This window comes from Callithrix jacchus, chromosome 2 (genome assembly GCF_049354715.1).
Source record: "Callithrix jacchus isolate 240 chromosome 2, calJac240_pri, whole genome shotgun sequence".
Taxonomy (NCBI): Eukaryota; Metazoa; Chordata; class Mammalia; order Primates; family Cebidae; genus Callithrix; species Callithrix jacchus.
The window spans coordinates 159,307,861-159,326,884 of NC_133503.1; the positions used below are offsets into that span (position 1 = coordinate 159,307,861).

Here is a 19,024-nt window from a genome sequence, read left to right on the forward strand (position 1 = left end):
ATTCTATAAACTAGTGTGACATGGTTTGGTTGTGTCCCCATGCAAATCTCATCTTGAATAGTAACTCCCACAATTCCCATGTGTCATGAGAGGAACCTGGTGGTAGGTGATTAAATTATGGGGGTTGGTCTTTCCTGAACTGTTCTTGTGATAGTGAATGAGTTTCACAAGATCTGATGATTTTAAAAATGGGAGTTTCTCCGCACAAACACTTTCTTTGCCTGCACCATCCATGTAAGACGTTGACTTGCTCCTCCTTGCTTCCTTGACTCACTGCAACCTCCACCTCCCATGTTCAAGCAATTCTTTTGCTTCAGTCTCCCAAGAAGCTGAGACTACAGGTGTGTACCACCACGCCTGGATAATTTTTGTATTTTTAGTAGAGAGGGGGTTTCACCATTTTGGAGACACGCAATACAAAGATGAATGGTAAAATTCTTTGTAATGATCAAAACTTTTTCTTTATTTAGAATGACATTAACTAGCAAATAAAAGAGACATGACAGCCAGATATAGGTGATAGGGATGGAGGCAGCAAACCACATTGCCATGTATGTACCTATGCAACAATCCTGCATGTTCTTTACATGTACCCCAGAACCTAAAATGCAATAATATGTAAATATATATTATAAATAAATAAATAATATATCATTATAAATTAAAATATATAAATATAAATTAATATGTAACATATTAATATATAATATATAATTATAAATTAATATATAATTATAAATATAAATTATATATATATAAAGAGACATGACAAAACAACATAGAGACTGTGGGAGAAAAGTAACAGCTTAATAATATGTTTAGTGGAAATTTTTCTTCTGCTTTTTGAACAAGGGGCCCCATGTTTACTTTTTCCACTGGGTCCTGCAGATAACGGAGCTGATTGACATCCTGGGGAGGATCCCATAATGGCAGAGAGCTCAGTGACATGTTCTAGGTGTTGCTGAAGGTGCTTTTCTTTGACTATGTATCTCAAGTCTCTCATTGTGACAAACTTCTCCAGATGCTCTCTGGGTTTTTGAGGCCAACTCACTCACCCTCATTACTGTTCCCCAGGCCTACCCCAAACTTGTCCTGTTGACTTGTTTCTCCAAGAAAGGGTTCAGCATTTCCAAAATGCTTTTCAAAGCATCACCAGGACAATAATACTCTTTTTCTTGGCTACAGAGTCCTGCCAAGCCACAAACAGATGGAAAATATAGTTCATCCCCTCAAAGATCTGGAAGATACTGAGGCCCACAGCATTTGCTCTGCACCTGGATCTTCTATGGAGCCCATCATCCAAATGAGCTTGTGGGTCACTTTTCAGGAGTCTTTGTGCCAGTGATTTTGATGATGGCTCTATTTGTCCTTTTATTTCTGCTTCATGCAGGAGCTCATTATGGTAGCCATAAAATTAGATTTGTGGTGTTTGGAGCCTAGCAAAGAGAATCATAAAATTGCAATAGACTACTTAATTATCCAAATATCTAAGACTAACCTTAATTCATTTATGTATTATTCCAACTGCATCCCATCCCACGTTTTTTTTTTCAAGTGGATATTTTATATTTTGTGCTGATTTTTTGGTGCTGTTTTAATATTTAGGTTATTAATCCTTTATAAATGGTACATTGCACGTATTTTCTCCTAATCTGTATTTTGTTGTTACTTTGTGGTATCTTTCATCATGTATAAATTTTCTTTTAAATTTTATGAAATGAGAAAGTTTAGACTTTTTCTGCATTTTTTTTTTTGAGACAGATTCTCACTCTTTTGCCCAAGCTGAAGTGCAGTAGTGCAATCTGCACTCACTGCAACCTCTGTTACCTGGGTTCAAGAGTTCTCTTGCCTCAGCCTCCTGAGTAGTTAGGATTACAGGCATGTGCTACCACACCCAGCTAATTTTTGTATTTTTAGTAGACACGGGGTTTCACCATGTTGGCTAGACTGGTCTTGAACTCTTGACCTCAGTTTATCCGCCTACCTTGGCCTCCCAAAGTGCTAGGATTACAAGGGTGAGCCACTGCTCCTGGCCTCTGTATTCTTAATTCTTAAATTTTATTACTATGAAGTCTTTTCCTATCTCAAAAATAACTTTAAAATTTTCTTCTATAGCATTTGAACAATGCTATAGTTTTATCCTTAGAACTCTAATCAATTAGAATTTGTTTAATAAATGCGTAAGATAAAGACCTAAATTTATCAAAATTGATTTTTAAATGAGAAGCCATTTATTGGAAAATCTATCTCTTTTTTACTGTTTTGAAATACTGTATTTGCTATATGCTCAATTCTTATATGTACATGTGCCTTATTTTTCTCTCTGTTCTCCTATATTAGACTATTTGCCTTTTCCCATACTCACATTACACCGCTAAAGTTATAACTACATAGTATATTGTGATATCTAGTAGGAAAATTCTTTCTCAATGTTTTTCCAAAATGCCCTGGTTATTGTTTTAATTTATATTTTACAGATATTTTAAAATCAATTTTTATAACAAAATTCTTTTGGAATTTAAATAGAAATTATATTAAATTTACAGATTTATTTAAGGAGATTTAGCATCTTAGCAATGTTAAAATATTTTGTAATATTTCAATCTTATAATATTTGAAATCTTTCAATCTTGTAAGATTAAGGAGATTTGGCATCTCTGCAATGTTGAAATATTTTGTAATATTTCAATCTTTCCATATTATAATAGCTTTCCATTTTATTGGATCTTAGAAATTTTTAACTTTTTCTTCACAACTTAATTAAATAAATTCATAAATATACCATTATTTTGTCTTAGAGGAATTTTAAAATAAATATTTGTCATTTATTTCTATAAATTAAAAAAGTATTAACTTTACCTTATAACTGGCCCCTTTCTTAAATTATTTTATTTATTACTATAGTTTTTCTACTGATATTCCAAAATTTTCTAAGTAGAAAATCACATAAGTTGCAATTAATGAAGTTTTCTGTTTCTCTGTAATATTTAATTTCTTATTATTAGGACTTCTATGTAATGATGATAGTATCTGAATTTAAACAATAGGTTAAGTCATACCCTGGTTAATTTTTTACAAAACATAAAAAGTAGCTCAAAAGAAAACTATTGAACCACATTTGGAAAACAAGCACCCTAAGCAGTCAGAATCAAATGCAATCTGAATCCGTCTGGTGAACATATGACTGCCACTGCTGTTGAACAGCTGGCAGTCCCAGCACCACAATACTGCCTTTTTGTTCTTTGGGAAGCCATGGTGGCTTCTCACTGTCTTTGCTTCATTGCACTATTTCCAATTCAAGATTGTGTTTGAGTATCTGACTGGCTAAGCCCAGGTCATATGCGCATGCCAAAGTGGCAAGGGAAATTGGAAAAGTGTGTTTTTCCACAATTAGAGTTCTTCCATTTGTGGGAAATTTTCAAAATCATAGGATCAAGTTTTACATGTTGAGCAGAAAAATCATTACAAAAATATCTCATACTCTTTAAAATATATTGAATAGTGACAGTATGATTTATTTTGCTTCTTACTTTCATTGGAATTTTTATTGTATTTTACTCTTAAATATGTTTTTGTTGTTGATTGATACTGATAATAATATGACAGAACTTTCTTTTTATTTTTAGCCTACTAAAGAGTATTTCTTGTAATCTTAATAAAAATGGATGTTGAAATTTTATAAAATATATTTCCAGCATACAGATAATTATATCCTTTGTATTAATATAAAATAATAAACTTCATGAATATATTTACTAATGTTGAATGATTTCCTTGTATTTCAAAATATATCCCACTTGACCTTATTGTTAAGTCAATATTCAAAATTTTTAGTATTTGGCCTATGGAAGTATTTTTCATAGCTCATAATTTTAGTGTAATGTGAATATTTTTGTTCCCCCCTTTTATTTATCTTTCATCCTTTTTCTTTTTGTGTGTTTCTATTGCTATTTTTTCTGCTCACCCCCCAATCCCCAGTCATCCAATAGCCTTTAAGTACGATTTTCAACAAGGTCAATCACATCAGTTAAACAGACGTTTCAATTATTTTCTTGGAAACAATCTCCTGGAAAGCCTCTTTCTGAGGGTCTGGACTGGTTGCATTCTAGACCAGAAATGCAGCTGTCATTCTAGGACTTCCCTTTTCTGTTATGCTTTGAATTCCCTCTGCCTCTCATCTGGCTTGGATCTATTGCTTCTGGCCCCCCATTCTCTTATCTGATGTTTTGCCTTGTTTTATCCTAGTGAATCGTGAGGTCAGGTTTGAGGGACAAAGGCAAAGGCATGAGCATGGGAGCCCTCAGCAAGTTACATGGCTCCAATGTGAGTTGAATGTGCTCTATTTTCTGGAGCCAATTTATTATCCTGGCATCTCTCTTCAGCATAAGATGATTCGAATTTCCATATCCTTCTCTTTAATTTGATTTACTCTTTCAGTTTTGGGGAATACATTCCCTAGGAGCTTGCTGAGAAAAATGATGCATAGGAATTTTTTTTGGAGACAGTTTATATTTTAATATGTTTTTATTCTATCCTCATATTTAACTGAGATTTCAACAGGGCCTAGGTTGGAAGCATTTTCTTTCAGAATGTTGGAGGTGTTTCTTTTCCATTAGGGAAGTTAAAGCCATTTTAATTTAATTTCATATTCCTTTTCCCTTCTATAAAACCTGTGTGACTTTCTCTTTGTCCACAGGGTTCTGAAATTTCACAATGATGGGCTTTGTCATGGGTCAGTTTTTATCCATTTTGCTGGGAATCTTGCAGATGCCCTCAGCTTGAATTGCCAGTTTTAGTGAATTTTTGAGTTATTCATTCTTGACTTTTTTAATCTATTTTATTTATCTTTCTAGAACTTCTGTCATTTGGATCTTGAGCCTTCTGGACTAACCCATTGATATTGCCTTTTTTCTGTTCTCATAGCCATCTCTTTGCCTTTCTGTTCTAATATTGGTGAGATTTCCTCAACTTTATTTTCTGAAATGTCTATTTCATTTATCCCATGATGTTTTAAAATCTGATCTCCTTTTTTCCCCTTGGATATCTCCTTCATAGTTTGCAATGTAATCTTTTATAATAATTTCTTGTAAAATTTCTTCTCTCTGTGTATTTGTTACTAACAAATCATGTTTCTTCTGTTTGGTTTCTCTTTCCATATTAAATCATTTTTGGGGGTATTTGGCAATCTTTAGTTGTTTATTTTGTTTAAGATTAAGGAGATTAAAAGTTTATTTTAATCATTATGAGCAGGTATATGGGACTTTTTGACTTTGAGCTTCACTTGAAGTAACCTTAAGTAACATGTTTTTGAGGACCCTTGGGCTGCTCTATGCACTTGAAAATATTCCTTCAATGTCCTCTCTCAAGAGTAAATGTAACGGCCATTTAATAAAGGTTTCAGTATTCAGCATTCATTGTGTGTACGAACACTAGCCTTTTATTTTTAGTAAAGTACCTATATGATCAACACCCCATGATGTCACACTGGGCCCTGCGCTTAGAAGGGCCTCATGCTTAATTTAATTCTCTGCTATTGGCATCTTGAAATTGTTAGTAATTTTTGAACAATGGACTCACATTTTAATTTTGCACTGGGTTCCACAAATTATGTATCCAGTCCTGAGTACTCGTATCAGCAAGTCTGAGGTTCTAAGACTAAAGACCCTTGGTTTTACCCTCTCCAGTTTTCTCTGAGGGCGGGAGAGGGGCATTTGCTCAACAGCATTAAATGAAGGTAGGGACCCCACTTTTTCTAATTGGAACTTCATACAATTTTCCTTATTCTAGCACTGAATATCACTATTCTTTCCTCCCCACTTCAATAAGGGAGCTGTGCCTAATTCTAGCTTTCCATGGCTACCAAGCTCACAACCTTGGTAGTCTTTTCTGCCAATCCAAAATGTAGCTGGTGGCTGAAATCCAGGCAGCCTGTTGGTAAGCCATCTTTGACTCTCCTGTGAAAAACAGTGGACTCTATCAACAGTGGAATGGGGTCCTTGAATGGTGATCCCACACTGTGGGTCTAACAGAACACCTGGAGCTTGCGTGCCTCTATGTGTAATAAAGGGAGGTATTGGGAAACCCATGCCTTTCTTTTTGGTGAACACATACCTTGTAAGTGTTGTCAGTAAAATCTCTTCATTAACCCATTAGAGTGACTTGGTAATGTTCTTTCTGAGCTCCACTTTACAATGAGACACAATCCAAATTGATTCATTTTATACTTTTAGTCAAGGAAAAAATATTACTTTCATATAATCTATAATAATAGTAACAACACCAATAATAATCATTACAACAAATATTCACATATTTTATTTTATAGCTTATAGCACTGCCAAAACTTTTCTTTTGAACTGCATGATACTGGAAGATTTTACCTACTGGTATTATTTACCTACTCTACAGGAAAGGAAACTCCTGTAAAGTAAGTAAATGGTTAAGGGATTATTCTCAGTTTCACAAAAAGAGTTATAGTGCTGTCTCAAAACTGCTGCCTCCAAACGTCCCCTTACCAGTGTGAATATGCAAAGCTGTCTCATCTCCAGGCAGAAGTTTTTCTTTTTCATGACATCTTTACTTTTGCTAATTTTCTTCATTCAGGGAAACTCATCTTTCTGCCTTTTTCTTTTGGTTATCAGTTTCCATAAATAACAATGCCTGGGTTTATTACTTAACCACTTTGCTTAGCAATAAATAATTTTCCAGAATAAAACCAAAGCTTCTTTGTATCAGAACCTATAATAATGTTGCTATTTATTTCTTTATTTTGCCACATCTTCAAGAAGACATGGAGCACCTACTATGCTGCTAAAACTAAAGTATGTTTTCTCTGCAGCAGTTAATGAAATAGAAATGAGGATATTAGTAATACTATAAATGGATATATATCTAGTGTTAGAGTGTGTTACTCTGTTCTCAGTCTGCTAATAAAGACACGCATGAGACTGGATAATTTATGAAGGAGAGAAGTTTAATGGACTCACAGTTCCACATGGCTGGAGGCATCACATCATGGTGGAAGATGAAGGAAGAGCAAAGGGAAGCCTTACATGGTGACAGGTAAGAGAGCAAGTGCAGGGGAATTCCCCTTTATAAAACCATAAGGATTCCCAAGAATTGTTTACTATCACAAGAACAACATGGGAAAGACTTGCCCCAACAATGATTCAATTACCTCCTAGAGGTCCCTCCCATGACACCTGGAAATTATAAGAGCTACAATTCAAAATGAGATTTGGGTGGGGACACAGCCAAACCGTGTTATTCCATCCTTGGCCACTCCCAAATCTCACATCCTCACATTTCAAAACCAATCATGCTTTCCCAACTATCCCCCCAAATTTTAATTCATTTCAGCATTAACTCAAAAGTCCACAGTCCAAAGTCTCATCTGAGATAAGGCAAGTTCCTTCTACCTATGAGCCTGTAGAATCAAAAGTGAGTTAGGTACTTCCTAGATACAATGTGGGTATAGGCACTGGGTAAATATACCCATTCCAAATGGAAGAAATTGGCCAAAATGAAGGGGCTACAGGCCCCATGCAACTCAAAAAACCAGCAGGACAGTCAAATCTTAAAGCTCCAGAATGATCTCCTTTGACTCCATATCTCACATCCAGGTCACATTGATGCAAGAGGTAGGTTCCCATGATCTTGGACAACTCTGCCCTGTGGCTTTGCAAGGTATAGCCCCAGTCCCAGCTGCTTTCAACTGGCGTTGAGCGTCTGTACCTTTTCCAAGAACATGGTACAAGCTGTCAGTTGATCTACCATTTTGGGGTCAGGAGGATGGTGGCCATCTTCTCATAGTTTCACCAGACAGTGCCCATTGAGGACTCTGTTGGGGCTTCAACCCACATTTTCCTTCTATACTGCCCTAGCAGAGGTTCTCCATGAGGGCGCCTACCTGCAGCAAACTTCTGCCTATAAATCCAGGTGTTTCCATACATCCTGGAATCTAGGTGGGTGTTCCCAAACCTCAATTCTTAACATCTGTAGCCTGCAGGCTCAACACCACATGGAAGCTGCTAAGGCTTGGGGCTTGCACCCTCTGAAGCCATAGCCCAAGCTGTACCTTGGCCAATTTTAGCCATGGCTGGAGCAGCTGGGATGCAGGATACCAAGTCCCTAGGCTGCATGCTGCAGGGGAGCCCTTGGCCTGGCTCACAAAACCATTTTTTCCTCTTGGCCTCCAGTCCTGTGATGAGAGGGGCTTCTAGGTTGGTCTCTGACATGCTCTGGAGACATTGTCTCCATTGTCTTGGTGATTAAAATTTGTCTTCTCATTACTTATGCAAGTTTTTGCAGGTGGCTTGAAATTCTCCTCAAAAACTGGGTTTTTCTTTTCTACTGTATCATTAGGCTGCAAATTTTCCAAACTTTTATGGTCTGCTTCCCTTTTAAACTTGTTTCAACTTCAAACCATATCTGTGTGAATACGTACAACTGAATGCTTTTAATAATATTCAAGTCACATCATGAATGCTTTGCTGCTTAGAAATTTCTTCTGCCAGATGCCCTAAATCATCTTTTTCAAGTTCAAAGTTCCACAAGAATCTAGGAAGGGGCAAAACGTCACTAGTCTGTTTGCTAAAGTATAACAAGAGTCACCTTTACTCCAGTTCCTAACAAGTTCCTCATCTCCATCAGAGACCACCTCAGTCTGGATTTTATTGTTCATATCACTATTAGCATTTGGGTCAAAGCTATTCAACAGATCTCTAGAAAGTTCCAAACTTTCCCACATCTTCCTGTCTTCTGTGTCTTGCAAGTCTCTAGGAAGTTCCAAACTTTGCCATTTTCCTGTCATCTTATGAGCCCTCCAAGCTGTTCCAACCTTTTCTTGTTACCTAGTTCCAAAGTTGCTTCCAAACCTTTTGGGTATCAGCAGCATCTCAGTCTACTAGTACCAATTTATTGTATTAGTCTGTTCTCATGCTTCTAATAAAGACATGTGAAACTGGGTGATTTATAAAGGAAAGAGTTTTAATGGACCCACAGTTCCACATAGCTGGAGAGGCCTCACAATCATGGCAGAAGATGAAGAAGGAACAAAGGTGTGTCTTACTTGGCAGCAGGCAAGAGCACATGTGTAGGGAAATTCCCCTTTATGAAACCATCAGATTTCATGAGACTTATTCACTATCATAAGAACAGCATGAGAAGGACCTACCCCCATGATTCAATTACCTCCCACTGGTCCCTCCCATAACATGTAAGAATTATGGGAGCTGCAATTCAAGATGAGATTTGGGTGGCAACAAAGTCAAACCATATCATAGAGACTAGTTACTTTTATATAACTTTCTTTTTTTTTTTTGAGCCAGAATCTTACTCTGTCACTCAGGCTGGTGTGTAGTGGCACAATCTAGGCTCACTGAAACTTCTGTCTCCTGGGTTCAAATGATTCTTGTGCCTCCGCCTCCCAAGTAGCTGGGACTACAGGTGTGCAATACCATTCTCAGCTAATTTTTGTATTTTTCATAGAAACAGGATTTCACCATGTTGGCCAGGCTGGTCTCAAACTTCTTTGGCCTCCCAAAATGCTGGGATTACAGGAATGAGCCACCATGCCTGGCCAAGTTTTATATAACTTTTAAAATTTATTCTTTTAAATAATTAAACAAAACAGTTAAACTCCATGTAAAATAATATATTGACTCTATTTGGTGATAAACAGCATAAATTCAAACACTGAAATAAAAATTAAGACTTTTACATCATTATTATAAAAAATATTGTCTTTCCTCATCCCTTCCCCACTCATCTCATTTATACATGAGATAAAATTTCATGTATAAGGACTTTTACATCTATGATTTTGCCTTCTATAAATTACTTTATCTTTGAAATGCAAACACAAACTGAATCTTGTGAGATTCAGTCCAGCTATGAAATCTTTACTGCCATCACTCTAAATGATCAGATTATTTAATTTTCCTTTTCTGTTTGTGTGTTTGGTTAACCACCCTTCCACATACCTTTAATTAGACATTGTCACTTCTTTGAGGCAGTTTGAAATAAGAGATACAGTACAGAATATTTAAAAATAATACATGAGTAATTTATTTAAATGATTGGATTATTTTATTGCCAAAAATGTAGAAGCAATGTGAAATTCTGAAATAAAAGATGGTTAAATTTGAAGGGAGGGTGAGTCATAATTATTGGAGATAAATTTGAAAATGCATCAAAGATTCAAAGATAAAAAGAGAATGCAAAAGATACTAGAAGAAAACACAAGATATCTTTATTTTTAATATTTTGGAAACAAACACATTAAGACTTTTTTTTTAAAAGCCTGGTTAATAAAATAATTTTTGGTTATAAACAATGTCACAAGACAAAAGGCATATTCAGAAATGTTACTATGAAAAACTAAATGGACAATGGAAATAAATGATCTAAACAGTTCATTAAAAAGAAAATACACAACGAAATCAGAGAGGACACAAACAGATGGAGAAACATTCCATGTTCATGGTTAGGAAGAATTAATATCGTGAAAATGGCTATACTGCCCAAAGTAATTTACAGAATCAACGCTATCCCCATCAAGCTACCATTGACTTTCTTCACAGAACTGGAAAAAACCACCATGAACTTCATATGGAACCAAAAGAGAGCCCGCATAGCCAAGTCAATTCTAAGCAAAAGGAACACAGCGGGGGGCATCACACTACCGGATTTCAAACTATACTACAAGGCTACAGTAATCAAAACAGCATGGTACTGGTACCAAAACAGAGATATAGACCAATGGAACAAAACAGAGGCACCGGAGGCAACACAACATACATACAACTATACAATCTTTGATAAACCTGACAAAAACAAGCAATGGGGAAAGGATTCCCTGTTTAACAAATGGTGTTGGGAAAACTGGCTAGCCATGTGCAGAAAGCAGAAACTGGACCCCTTCCTGACACCTTACACTAAAATTAACTCCAGATGGATTAAAGACTTAAACATAAGACCTGGCACCATAAAAACCCTAGAAGGAAATCTAGGCAAAACTATCCAGGACATAGGAGTAGGCAAGAACTTCATGAACAAAACACCAAGAGCATTGGCAACAAAAGCCAAAATAGACAAATGGGACCTGATGAAACTCCACAGCTTCTGCACGGCAAAAGAAACAGTCACTAGAGTGGATCGGCAACCAACAGAATGGGAAAAAATTTTCGCAGTCTACCCATCTGATAAAGGGCTGATATCCAGAATTTACAAACAACTCAAGCAGATTTACAGGAAAAAAACAAACAAGCCCATTCAAAAGTGGGCAAAGGATATGAACAGATACTTTACGAAAGAAGACATATATGAGGCCAACAATCATATGAAAAAATGCTCATCGTCACTGGTCATCAGAGAGATGCAAATCAAAACCACATTGAGATACCATCTCACGCCAGTTAGAATGGCGATCATTAAAAAATCTGGAGACAACAGATGCTGGAGAGGATGTGGAGAAAAAGGAACACTTTTACACTGTTGGTGGGAGTGTAAATTAGTTCAACCATTGTGGAAGACGGTGTGGCGATTCCTCAAGGCCTTAGAAATAGAAATTCCATTTGACCCAGCAATCCCATTACTGGGTATATATCCAAAAGACTATAAATCGTTCTACTATAAGGACACATGTACACGAATGTTCATTGCAGCACTGTTTACAATAGCAAAGACCTGGAATCAACCCAAATGCCCATTGATAATAGACTGGATTGGAAAAATGTGGCACATATACACCATGGAATATTATGCAGCAATCAGAAATGATGAGTTCGTGTCGTTTGTAGGGACATGGATGAATCTGGAAAACGTCATCCTCAGCAAACTGACACAAGAACAGAAAATGAAACACCGCATATTCTCACTCATAGGTGGGTGATGAAAAATGAGAACACATGGACACAGAAAGGGGAGTACTAAACACTGGGGTCTATTGGGGGGAAAAGGGGAGGGCCAGTGGGAGGGGGAGGTGGGGAGGGATAGCCTGGGGAGAAATGCCAAATGTGGGTGAAGGGGAGAAGAAAAGCAAAGCACACTGCCATGTGTGTACCTACGCAACTGTCTTGCATGCTCTGCTCATGTACCCCAAAACCTATAATCCAATAAAAAATTAAAAAAAAAAAAAAAAGAAAATACACATGCTATTATGTGCATTTGTTTTATTCTTACATTGGGGAAATTATCTATATTATGTGTTGCGTCTTCCCACCCAAGTAGGACACGACCATGTAACCCAGCCTCTGACAGTCACACAAACACCCATTTAACACCTTGTTTCATCAGTTAACATGAAGAGAAAATAGGCTCTGTACAGATTTTGTAGTTTTGCTAATCTAAGTGGTAATAAAGGCCTCTAATTTTTGTGAATTGCAATGATTTCAAGGTTTACTTCCTGATATGAAAAGGCATGGGTGCTTGCTGTAGGATGATTTTTTTTTTTTTTTTTTTGAGAGGCAGAGTCTTGCTCTGTTGCCAGGCTGAAGTAGAGTGGTGCAATCTCGGCTCACTGCACATCTGCCTCCCAGGTTCAAGCGATTCTCCTGCCTCAGGAGTGCTGGGACTACAGGTGTGCACCACCAAATAGCTGGGACTGCAGGTGTGCACCACCATGCCCTACTAATTTTTGTATTTTTAGTAGATATGGGGTTTCACCATGTTGGCCAGGATGGTCTTGATCTCTTGACCTTATGATTTGCCTGCCTTAGCCTCCCAAAGTGCTGGGATTACAGGTGTGAGCCACCATGCTTGCCCAATAATGTTAATATTTTTGGATTCCTGCCATCTTATGTTTGGTGGAGGCTGTGGCTTAGTGTGCAATGTACTCTTTAGGTCAGCTTTTTGTTTGTTTGTTTTTTAATGTAGTTTTACAATGTTGATCTTCGCTGCACAGATTTGAGTTTTCTTCTCCAGCCCATGTGATGATATGTTTCCTTGTCTGGCTAAACTTGCCAGAATGGATTCTGTTCTTTGCTATTAACAATCACAAGTGGTATGGTAATATGTAGTTAGTCAAAGAAAAAGGACATCCAAGAAATGAAAAAGTGGGATTATTCTGGGGGCATAGTGGAATTTTTTCATCGAAGAGAAAGGCTGGGACAATACAGCTAATGACATTTGAAAGCATGTAATGACCAGGCAACTAATTCAAATGTCATTTAGAATTAAGTGTCATTGATGGGAAGGCCTTGGATATCAAGTGCTGCTAAGCATGAAACTTGTTAAGCTTCAGAATTCAAGGACTGTGAGACTGTCTGCTTATTTCCAACTGTGCTGGAGAGCCCAAAGAAAGAGAATGATCAATGTAAAGTTCTGAAATCTTGGCTGAACTCACTGTTAAAAAAAAAGTTTCTCTCTAATGTAAAATAATACTTAGTCATTTGCAGCTTCAAAAGTTGAAGTAACTAAAAATCAAACTAAAATGTTTGACCTTGGAATTTCTGCATTATAGAGTTGAATTTGAATATTCTGTAGTTCTCTTATGTGAAAGGAGATGTATTTACTGGGAGAGTTGTCTGTGAAAATTAGAATGAGGACATATGAGAAGATTCAGATGACCGAGAGTACCTAAAATCCTCCAATTTAATGAAATATGTTTACCAGCAGAAGCAGCTCCTATTTCTCCTCATAAGAAAGCAGATTCTTACTTGCAAAAAGATCTGGTCACAAAGTTATGTGAGGCACTTAACCCTACAAAAAGAACTTAATCAGCCTCAATCCTCACCCATACTGTACCTAAAACCACAGCTGAATCCCAGCATGCCCACTTCCAAATTCCAAGAATGTGATGATTTATACAGTAACTGCCAGGGAATATTTGTAGGGATGGTCTCTGAGGGAGTAACAATTTGGATCACTGTAATAGGACATTGCACTAGTTTACTGTATTAATTACATTATACTGATAGAATCTAATGAGCTAAAGTAGCAGGTAATCTAAATGCTGTGGTAAAAGTATTCATACCAGAGGATAGGAGATGAATAAAAGTGGCTTCACCTCAGTCAAAGTTTAGGAACTTTGTGCCAACCATAGTCTGGGGTATGTTGGACTTTCTTCACTAAAATAAAAAAAACATGCTACACTGCCATTGCTTTTCACTAAGATACAAACATAAAAATCATTGAGCCTCTTTTCACTTGCATGACAACACATACACATATTGGTATTCAGTAAACACCAAGTTTACTGAATGAGTGAGGCTGAGCCCATCATAAACAGAGTATCACCCGAACTAACAAGTAACAAAATCATGAAGGTTCAGCAGCATGCTTTCATGAATTGGAGATAAAATAGACTTGATCAAGCATGAGCTCTCAAGCAAGACGCAAGTGTATTGCACCAGGAAATGACTCACATTTCCAGCATATACCTGCAGAAGCACACCTGAGGGTGGAGAATTCTTGATTAGGGATGTGAGTCGGAGAGCACAAGGTTGCAAAAGGGAGAGTTTAGGTTGGGAAAGCACTCTCCTGGGACGAAGGACTAAAATCATGTCCAAGTCTCAAGAAGATGGTGCAAATTCACTAACAGGATAGTCCCTAGAAATATGAAATATGCCCCATGCATAAATTGCCATATCCGGTAATGGAAAAAAAAAAAAAGAAAAGGTTCAGAGGTTTAGGTGTGCTAGAGTTAAATATTAGTAAGAGCCAGAAAAACCCATAACTTTTCAAAGGTTCCTTGGCAGGGCACAGAGGATACCATTGATGGTAGCAATTAAAATGTGCTGGGGAGAAGAGAATCAGCAACAGTAAAATGTTCAGTGGCAGCTCTCCTCCATAACAAAGTAAGAGAGGTTGTTACAGAACTAGACACACTGATAATAACGGTGGTGATTTGAAATAATAGAGGATAGATGGGTTGTGACACTTAACCAAGAGAAGCTAAATGGACACGATTACTTCTGGGTACCAGCCCCAATCCTGTATGTGGGTGCCCTTAGTCCTGGCAGAGACAAGGGATTGAGAAAAGGAAATTAAGACAGAGACACAAGAGTAGAATTTACAGCATGGGTCCAGGGGACGAGTGCAAGCATGGGAATCATGTTAGCCCTGAGCTCTTGGTTCCAAACACTTTTTTTTTTTTTAAAGAATATAGAATTCATTAGATAAAAATAAACCATCTAAATAGGGGCCCAGAGAGCTTCCTTTATTTCTCTAGGTACCTCTAGGCCTTCCCACCACAACACCAATAAAAACATTTTGCATATATCATGGCTAGCACAGACTAAAAAGATACAAAGCTTCCAAAGACAGCAGGCGCTCAGCTACAGGAGGGTGATGACTGGGTCAGATGAGATCTTCTGGAGGAGTCTACCATTTTCTCCATCACAACCCAGACAAGAAGACACCCTGGTCTTCTGGGCCAGAGGCTGACCTTAGGGGGTCCCTGAGCAAGAGGCAGGTTGGGAGGCAGGCGGCTTCAACTGCTTCACTCTCAAATCCTGCTTCTGCTCCTCCAGCACATCACAGAACCGACGCATGCCCAATTTTAGCCGGGGGAGCTCATCTGCAAAGACGAGGCGGAACCAGCCTGGCTCCTTACACATGTAAGCTTTGCCACAGGATAACAACAGCTTGTGGTCCAGGAAGCGGCGGTAGAGGAGCTGTTCTTCTTCAAATGTACAGGGATCCAGGTACTTCTTCAAGTTGATCCAGACATAGAGGCCAGAGCTGCGGTTGTGAAAGGGGATCTCCAACGACTTCAGCTTAGCAGTGACATATTTGTGAGCTTTCCTGAGCCGGAAACGATAGGTGGGTAGGTACACTTTGTCGATCCATTCTGTGTTCTGGAGCAGTTGACACAGCTTGTGCTGGGCGATGCCAGAGATGCTGTGGAGGAAGCTGAAGGCACTGACCGCAGAGGCTACCTCCTTGTTGTGGGTGTACAGAGCACCAAAGCGGAAGCCAGAGATGCCAAAATCCTTACTGGTACCCCAGATCACATGGGTCCTGTTGCGATCAGGCAAACTTTTCATGCTCAGAACACTGTGGAATGTGATGGATTCATCAAACACAGACAGCATGTAAATCTCATCTATGATCACATGTAGATCATACCTCTTGGCAAATTCCAGGTATTTCATCAGTGAGTCTGGGGAGTAGATGTCACCCAAAGGATTCTGAGGGTTGGTTAGCACAAGGCCTCGGATGTTTTTCCCCTCAAGCCTGGCTTCAAGCAGGGCTTCCTCTAACTTGTCCACAGTGAGCTGGAAAGGATAGGTGTTTATTGCAGTGATCGTACTCTCCAGGTGGACAGGAATCAACTCAACCTTCGCATACAGGCGGGAGCTAAAGGCAAAACCACCATAAAAGGGAGTGGGGATCAGGAAGGCCTCGCCTGGGTCACACAGAACCATGGCCAGGACAGAGAAGACAGAGCAGCAGCCATTTAGAACAACCACATTTTCTGGATCAAGTGGGGCAGGAGCCCTGCAGTAGTAGGTCAGGAACCGGGCCACTTCTTCCCGCAGGAATGGCTGCCCTCTCCAATCAGCGTACTGCAGCAAGCCCTCTTCAATGCAGTTCATGTCACTTTCTAGCAATCTTTCAGTCATCAGATCAATGCAGAGCTTGTTCTCACTGGTGCCAAGGTTAATGAAGCCCAAGGTATTCTTATCCTTATGATATTTGTCTTTTTGGTAGGCATTATAGCCCTGGGATTTCGACTGATAGAGGGCAGAGATGTCAATCCCACGGTTGGATAGGTCACGACTGACAAAGGCAGCTTCACAATCACTCAGTTGGGAGACTGGATCAGGCTGTCCAGATAGTTGGGTCCCCTGCCCATATCTGACATCACCCCTAGAGTCCTCAGAAGGAAGAGGCACTTGGAGCTCCAGGCCGCTCATGGCCCCAGACTGTAGGAGGTTGATCATCTGGCACAGTAAGCGATCTAGGAGGGCTTCCTGCTCACGGATGGCCTCGGTGTGCCTCTGTTCCTGCAGCAGGCCCTGCCTGCTCATCAGCTGCACAAAGTGCTCACTCATGGTCTGCCGCAAGTGCAGCATCATCTCCAACAGCTGGGTATAGATGCTCTGGTCTCTGAGGACCTGGCCAGAGGGCACAGGATGGGTGTCTGACCAAGGACTTATACTCCAGGTATCTGTACTGGCCCCTGCAGGCTGCCCAGCACCTCCATATCTGTTTTCACTCATCTTCTCAGACCTAAAACCTCACTGAGCAAAGCTTCCTTGACTGTCAGCACTCAGGGACCTACTCTGCTGCCCTCCTCCTCACTGAATCTCCAAACACTTTTATTATGTGCGTAATCTCATTGATCTTATGGGTGTGGAAGGGGAGGGTGAAGGGGTGGGTATCATAGCCACAGGGAAGCACTTGTAATCCTAAAACATGCTAAACTAGTACTCTAAGTTTATCACACATTGTTATCAGGGTGCGGCTTCATCAGAAGTGTAGAGGATGAATAGCCACCCAGTCTGACTACATCCAATACATAAAGGGGCTGTTGTCTCCCAAGCACTGAGGACACAGAGCAACTAAAATCACTCCATATTCTGAGAACCTAGGCAGAGCCTGAGTCATTCCGTGATCTCTACCCTGCAAGGCTTTTCTCCTTCCTGCCAGCTCCCATCTGCAAAGACCCTCCCAGATCTTGTGAGCAGGAGTCCCCTCACTTCTCAGAGATCTTTGCATAAACACTCTTTATGAGACCCTCACACAGTCTCCATGTTGACAAGTCATTTGTGGGACCACAGCAATATTGCCTGCTCTGCAACCACCCTGAAGTGTTTCCTGGTGTTACTATGCTCTCAGATGACCTTTACCTTAGACCTCCTGTTGCTGCTTGATTTCTAATTATTTAGCTAGAATTAACATAAGTCTTCCCCTGGCCATCTTGACCCACAATTACTGTGATGAATGGAATGCTTAGAGGGACAGCCAAGGGTCTTGACCAACAGAGGTCTATGGAAATAGAACATAACACCCTTATAACAAAGTAAATAGGCAGTCAACAAGGATATTCAACTGTACAATAAAAAGAAATCAAGGATAGATAATCAGGATGCTAAAGGAAATTACCCCAATAAAACTCAAGGCCTTTTCCTAGTAATTATTACTTAGGATGGTATAATAAATAAAATCCTGGTCCAAATTTGCCTTGCTGGGGTTCCCTTGGTCTGGAGACCCATTTTGCAATCATTCTTCTGGTCTCTAAATGCAAAATTAAAATAAACATATTTGGTTTTGGCATAATATGTAAGTTAGAGTCTCAGACTCTGGAACAAGATTTATTATAATAGAAAAGGCTAAGTGGAAACTTCGGAAAATTCCCCCTAATCCCAACCAAGACAGTTAATCAAAACTAATATTATGTCTCAAGGTCATGCAGGAATTACTGCCATTCTTAAAGGCCTAAAACATGGAGAAGTGGTGATCTCTACCGTGTTCCATTTAACTCACCAGTCTGCCCACTCTTTCTACCCCCATATATATGTAGTTCCTGTACTATGACAGTGCACTACTGCTAACTTAACTAGGTAGTAGTCCTAGTTGCAGCTGCTATGCCAGATGTGGTCCCCTTACTAGAGTAGATTAACATAGCCTCAGGAATATAGCCATTTGTGTTAGTCCACTGGAGCTGCCGTAACAAAATATCACAGACTGAGTGGCTTAAACGATATAAAAATTTACTTTTTTTTTTACATTTCTGGAGTCTGGAAATTGAAGATCAAGATTTTGGCACGTTTGGTTTCTCCTCGGCCTTCAGATGGCTATCTTCTCTTTGTGTTCTTTGTGTTCTTTTCTCTATATACACACATCCTCGGTGTCTCTTGCTCTTTTTATGAGGACATAATAGACATGTATTTTGTGTCATATTGGATTAAAGGTCCACCCTTATGACTTCATTTAATCTTAGTTACCTTTTAAAGGCTCTATCTCCAAATATGGCCATATTCAAAAGTACTGGGATTAAGGCTTCAACATATGAATTCCAAGACCTGGAAAATACATCTTTTTTCCTCCATATCAAAAAGAAAATCAGAAATAG

General features: G+C 38.9%; 1 pseudogene; it reads right to left on the reverse strand.

Annotated features, from left to right (window-relative positions):
* Positions 1-15,389: 15,389 nt before the first annotated feature.
* Positions 15,390-17,168, reverse strand: LOC100407398 (1-aminocyclopropane-1-carboxylate synthase homolog (Arabidopsis)(non-functional)-like pseudogene; annotated as a pseudogene).
* Positions 17,169-19,024: the final 1,856 nt, after the last annotated feature.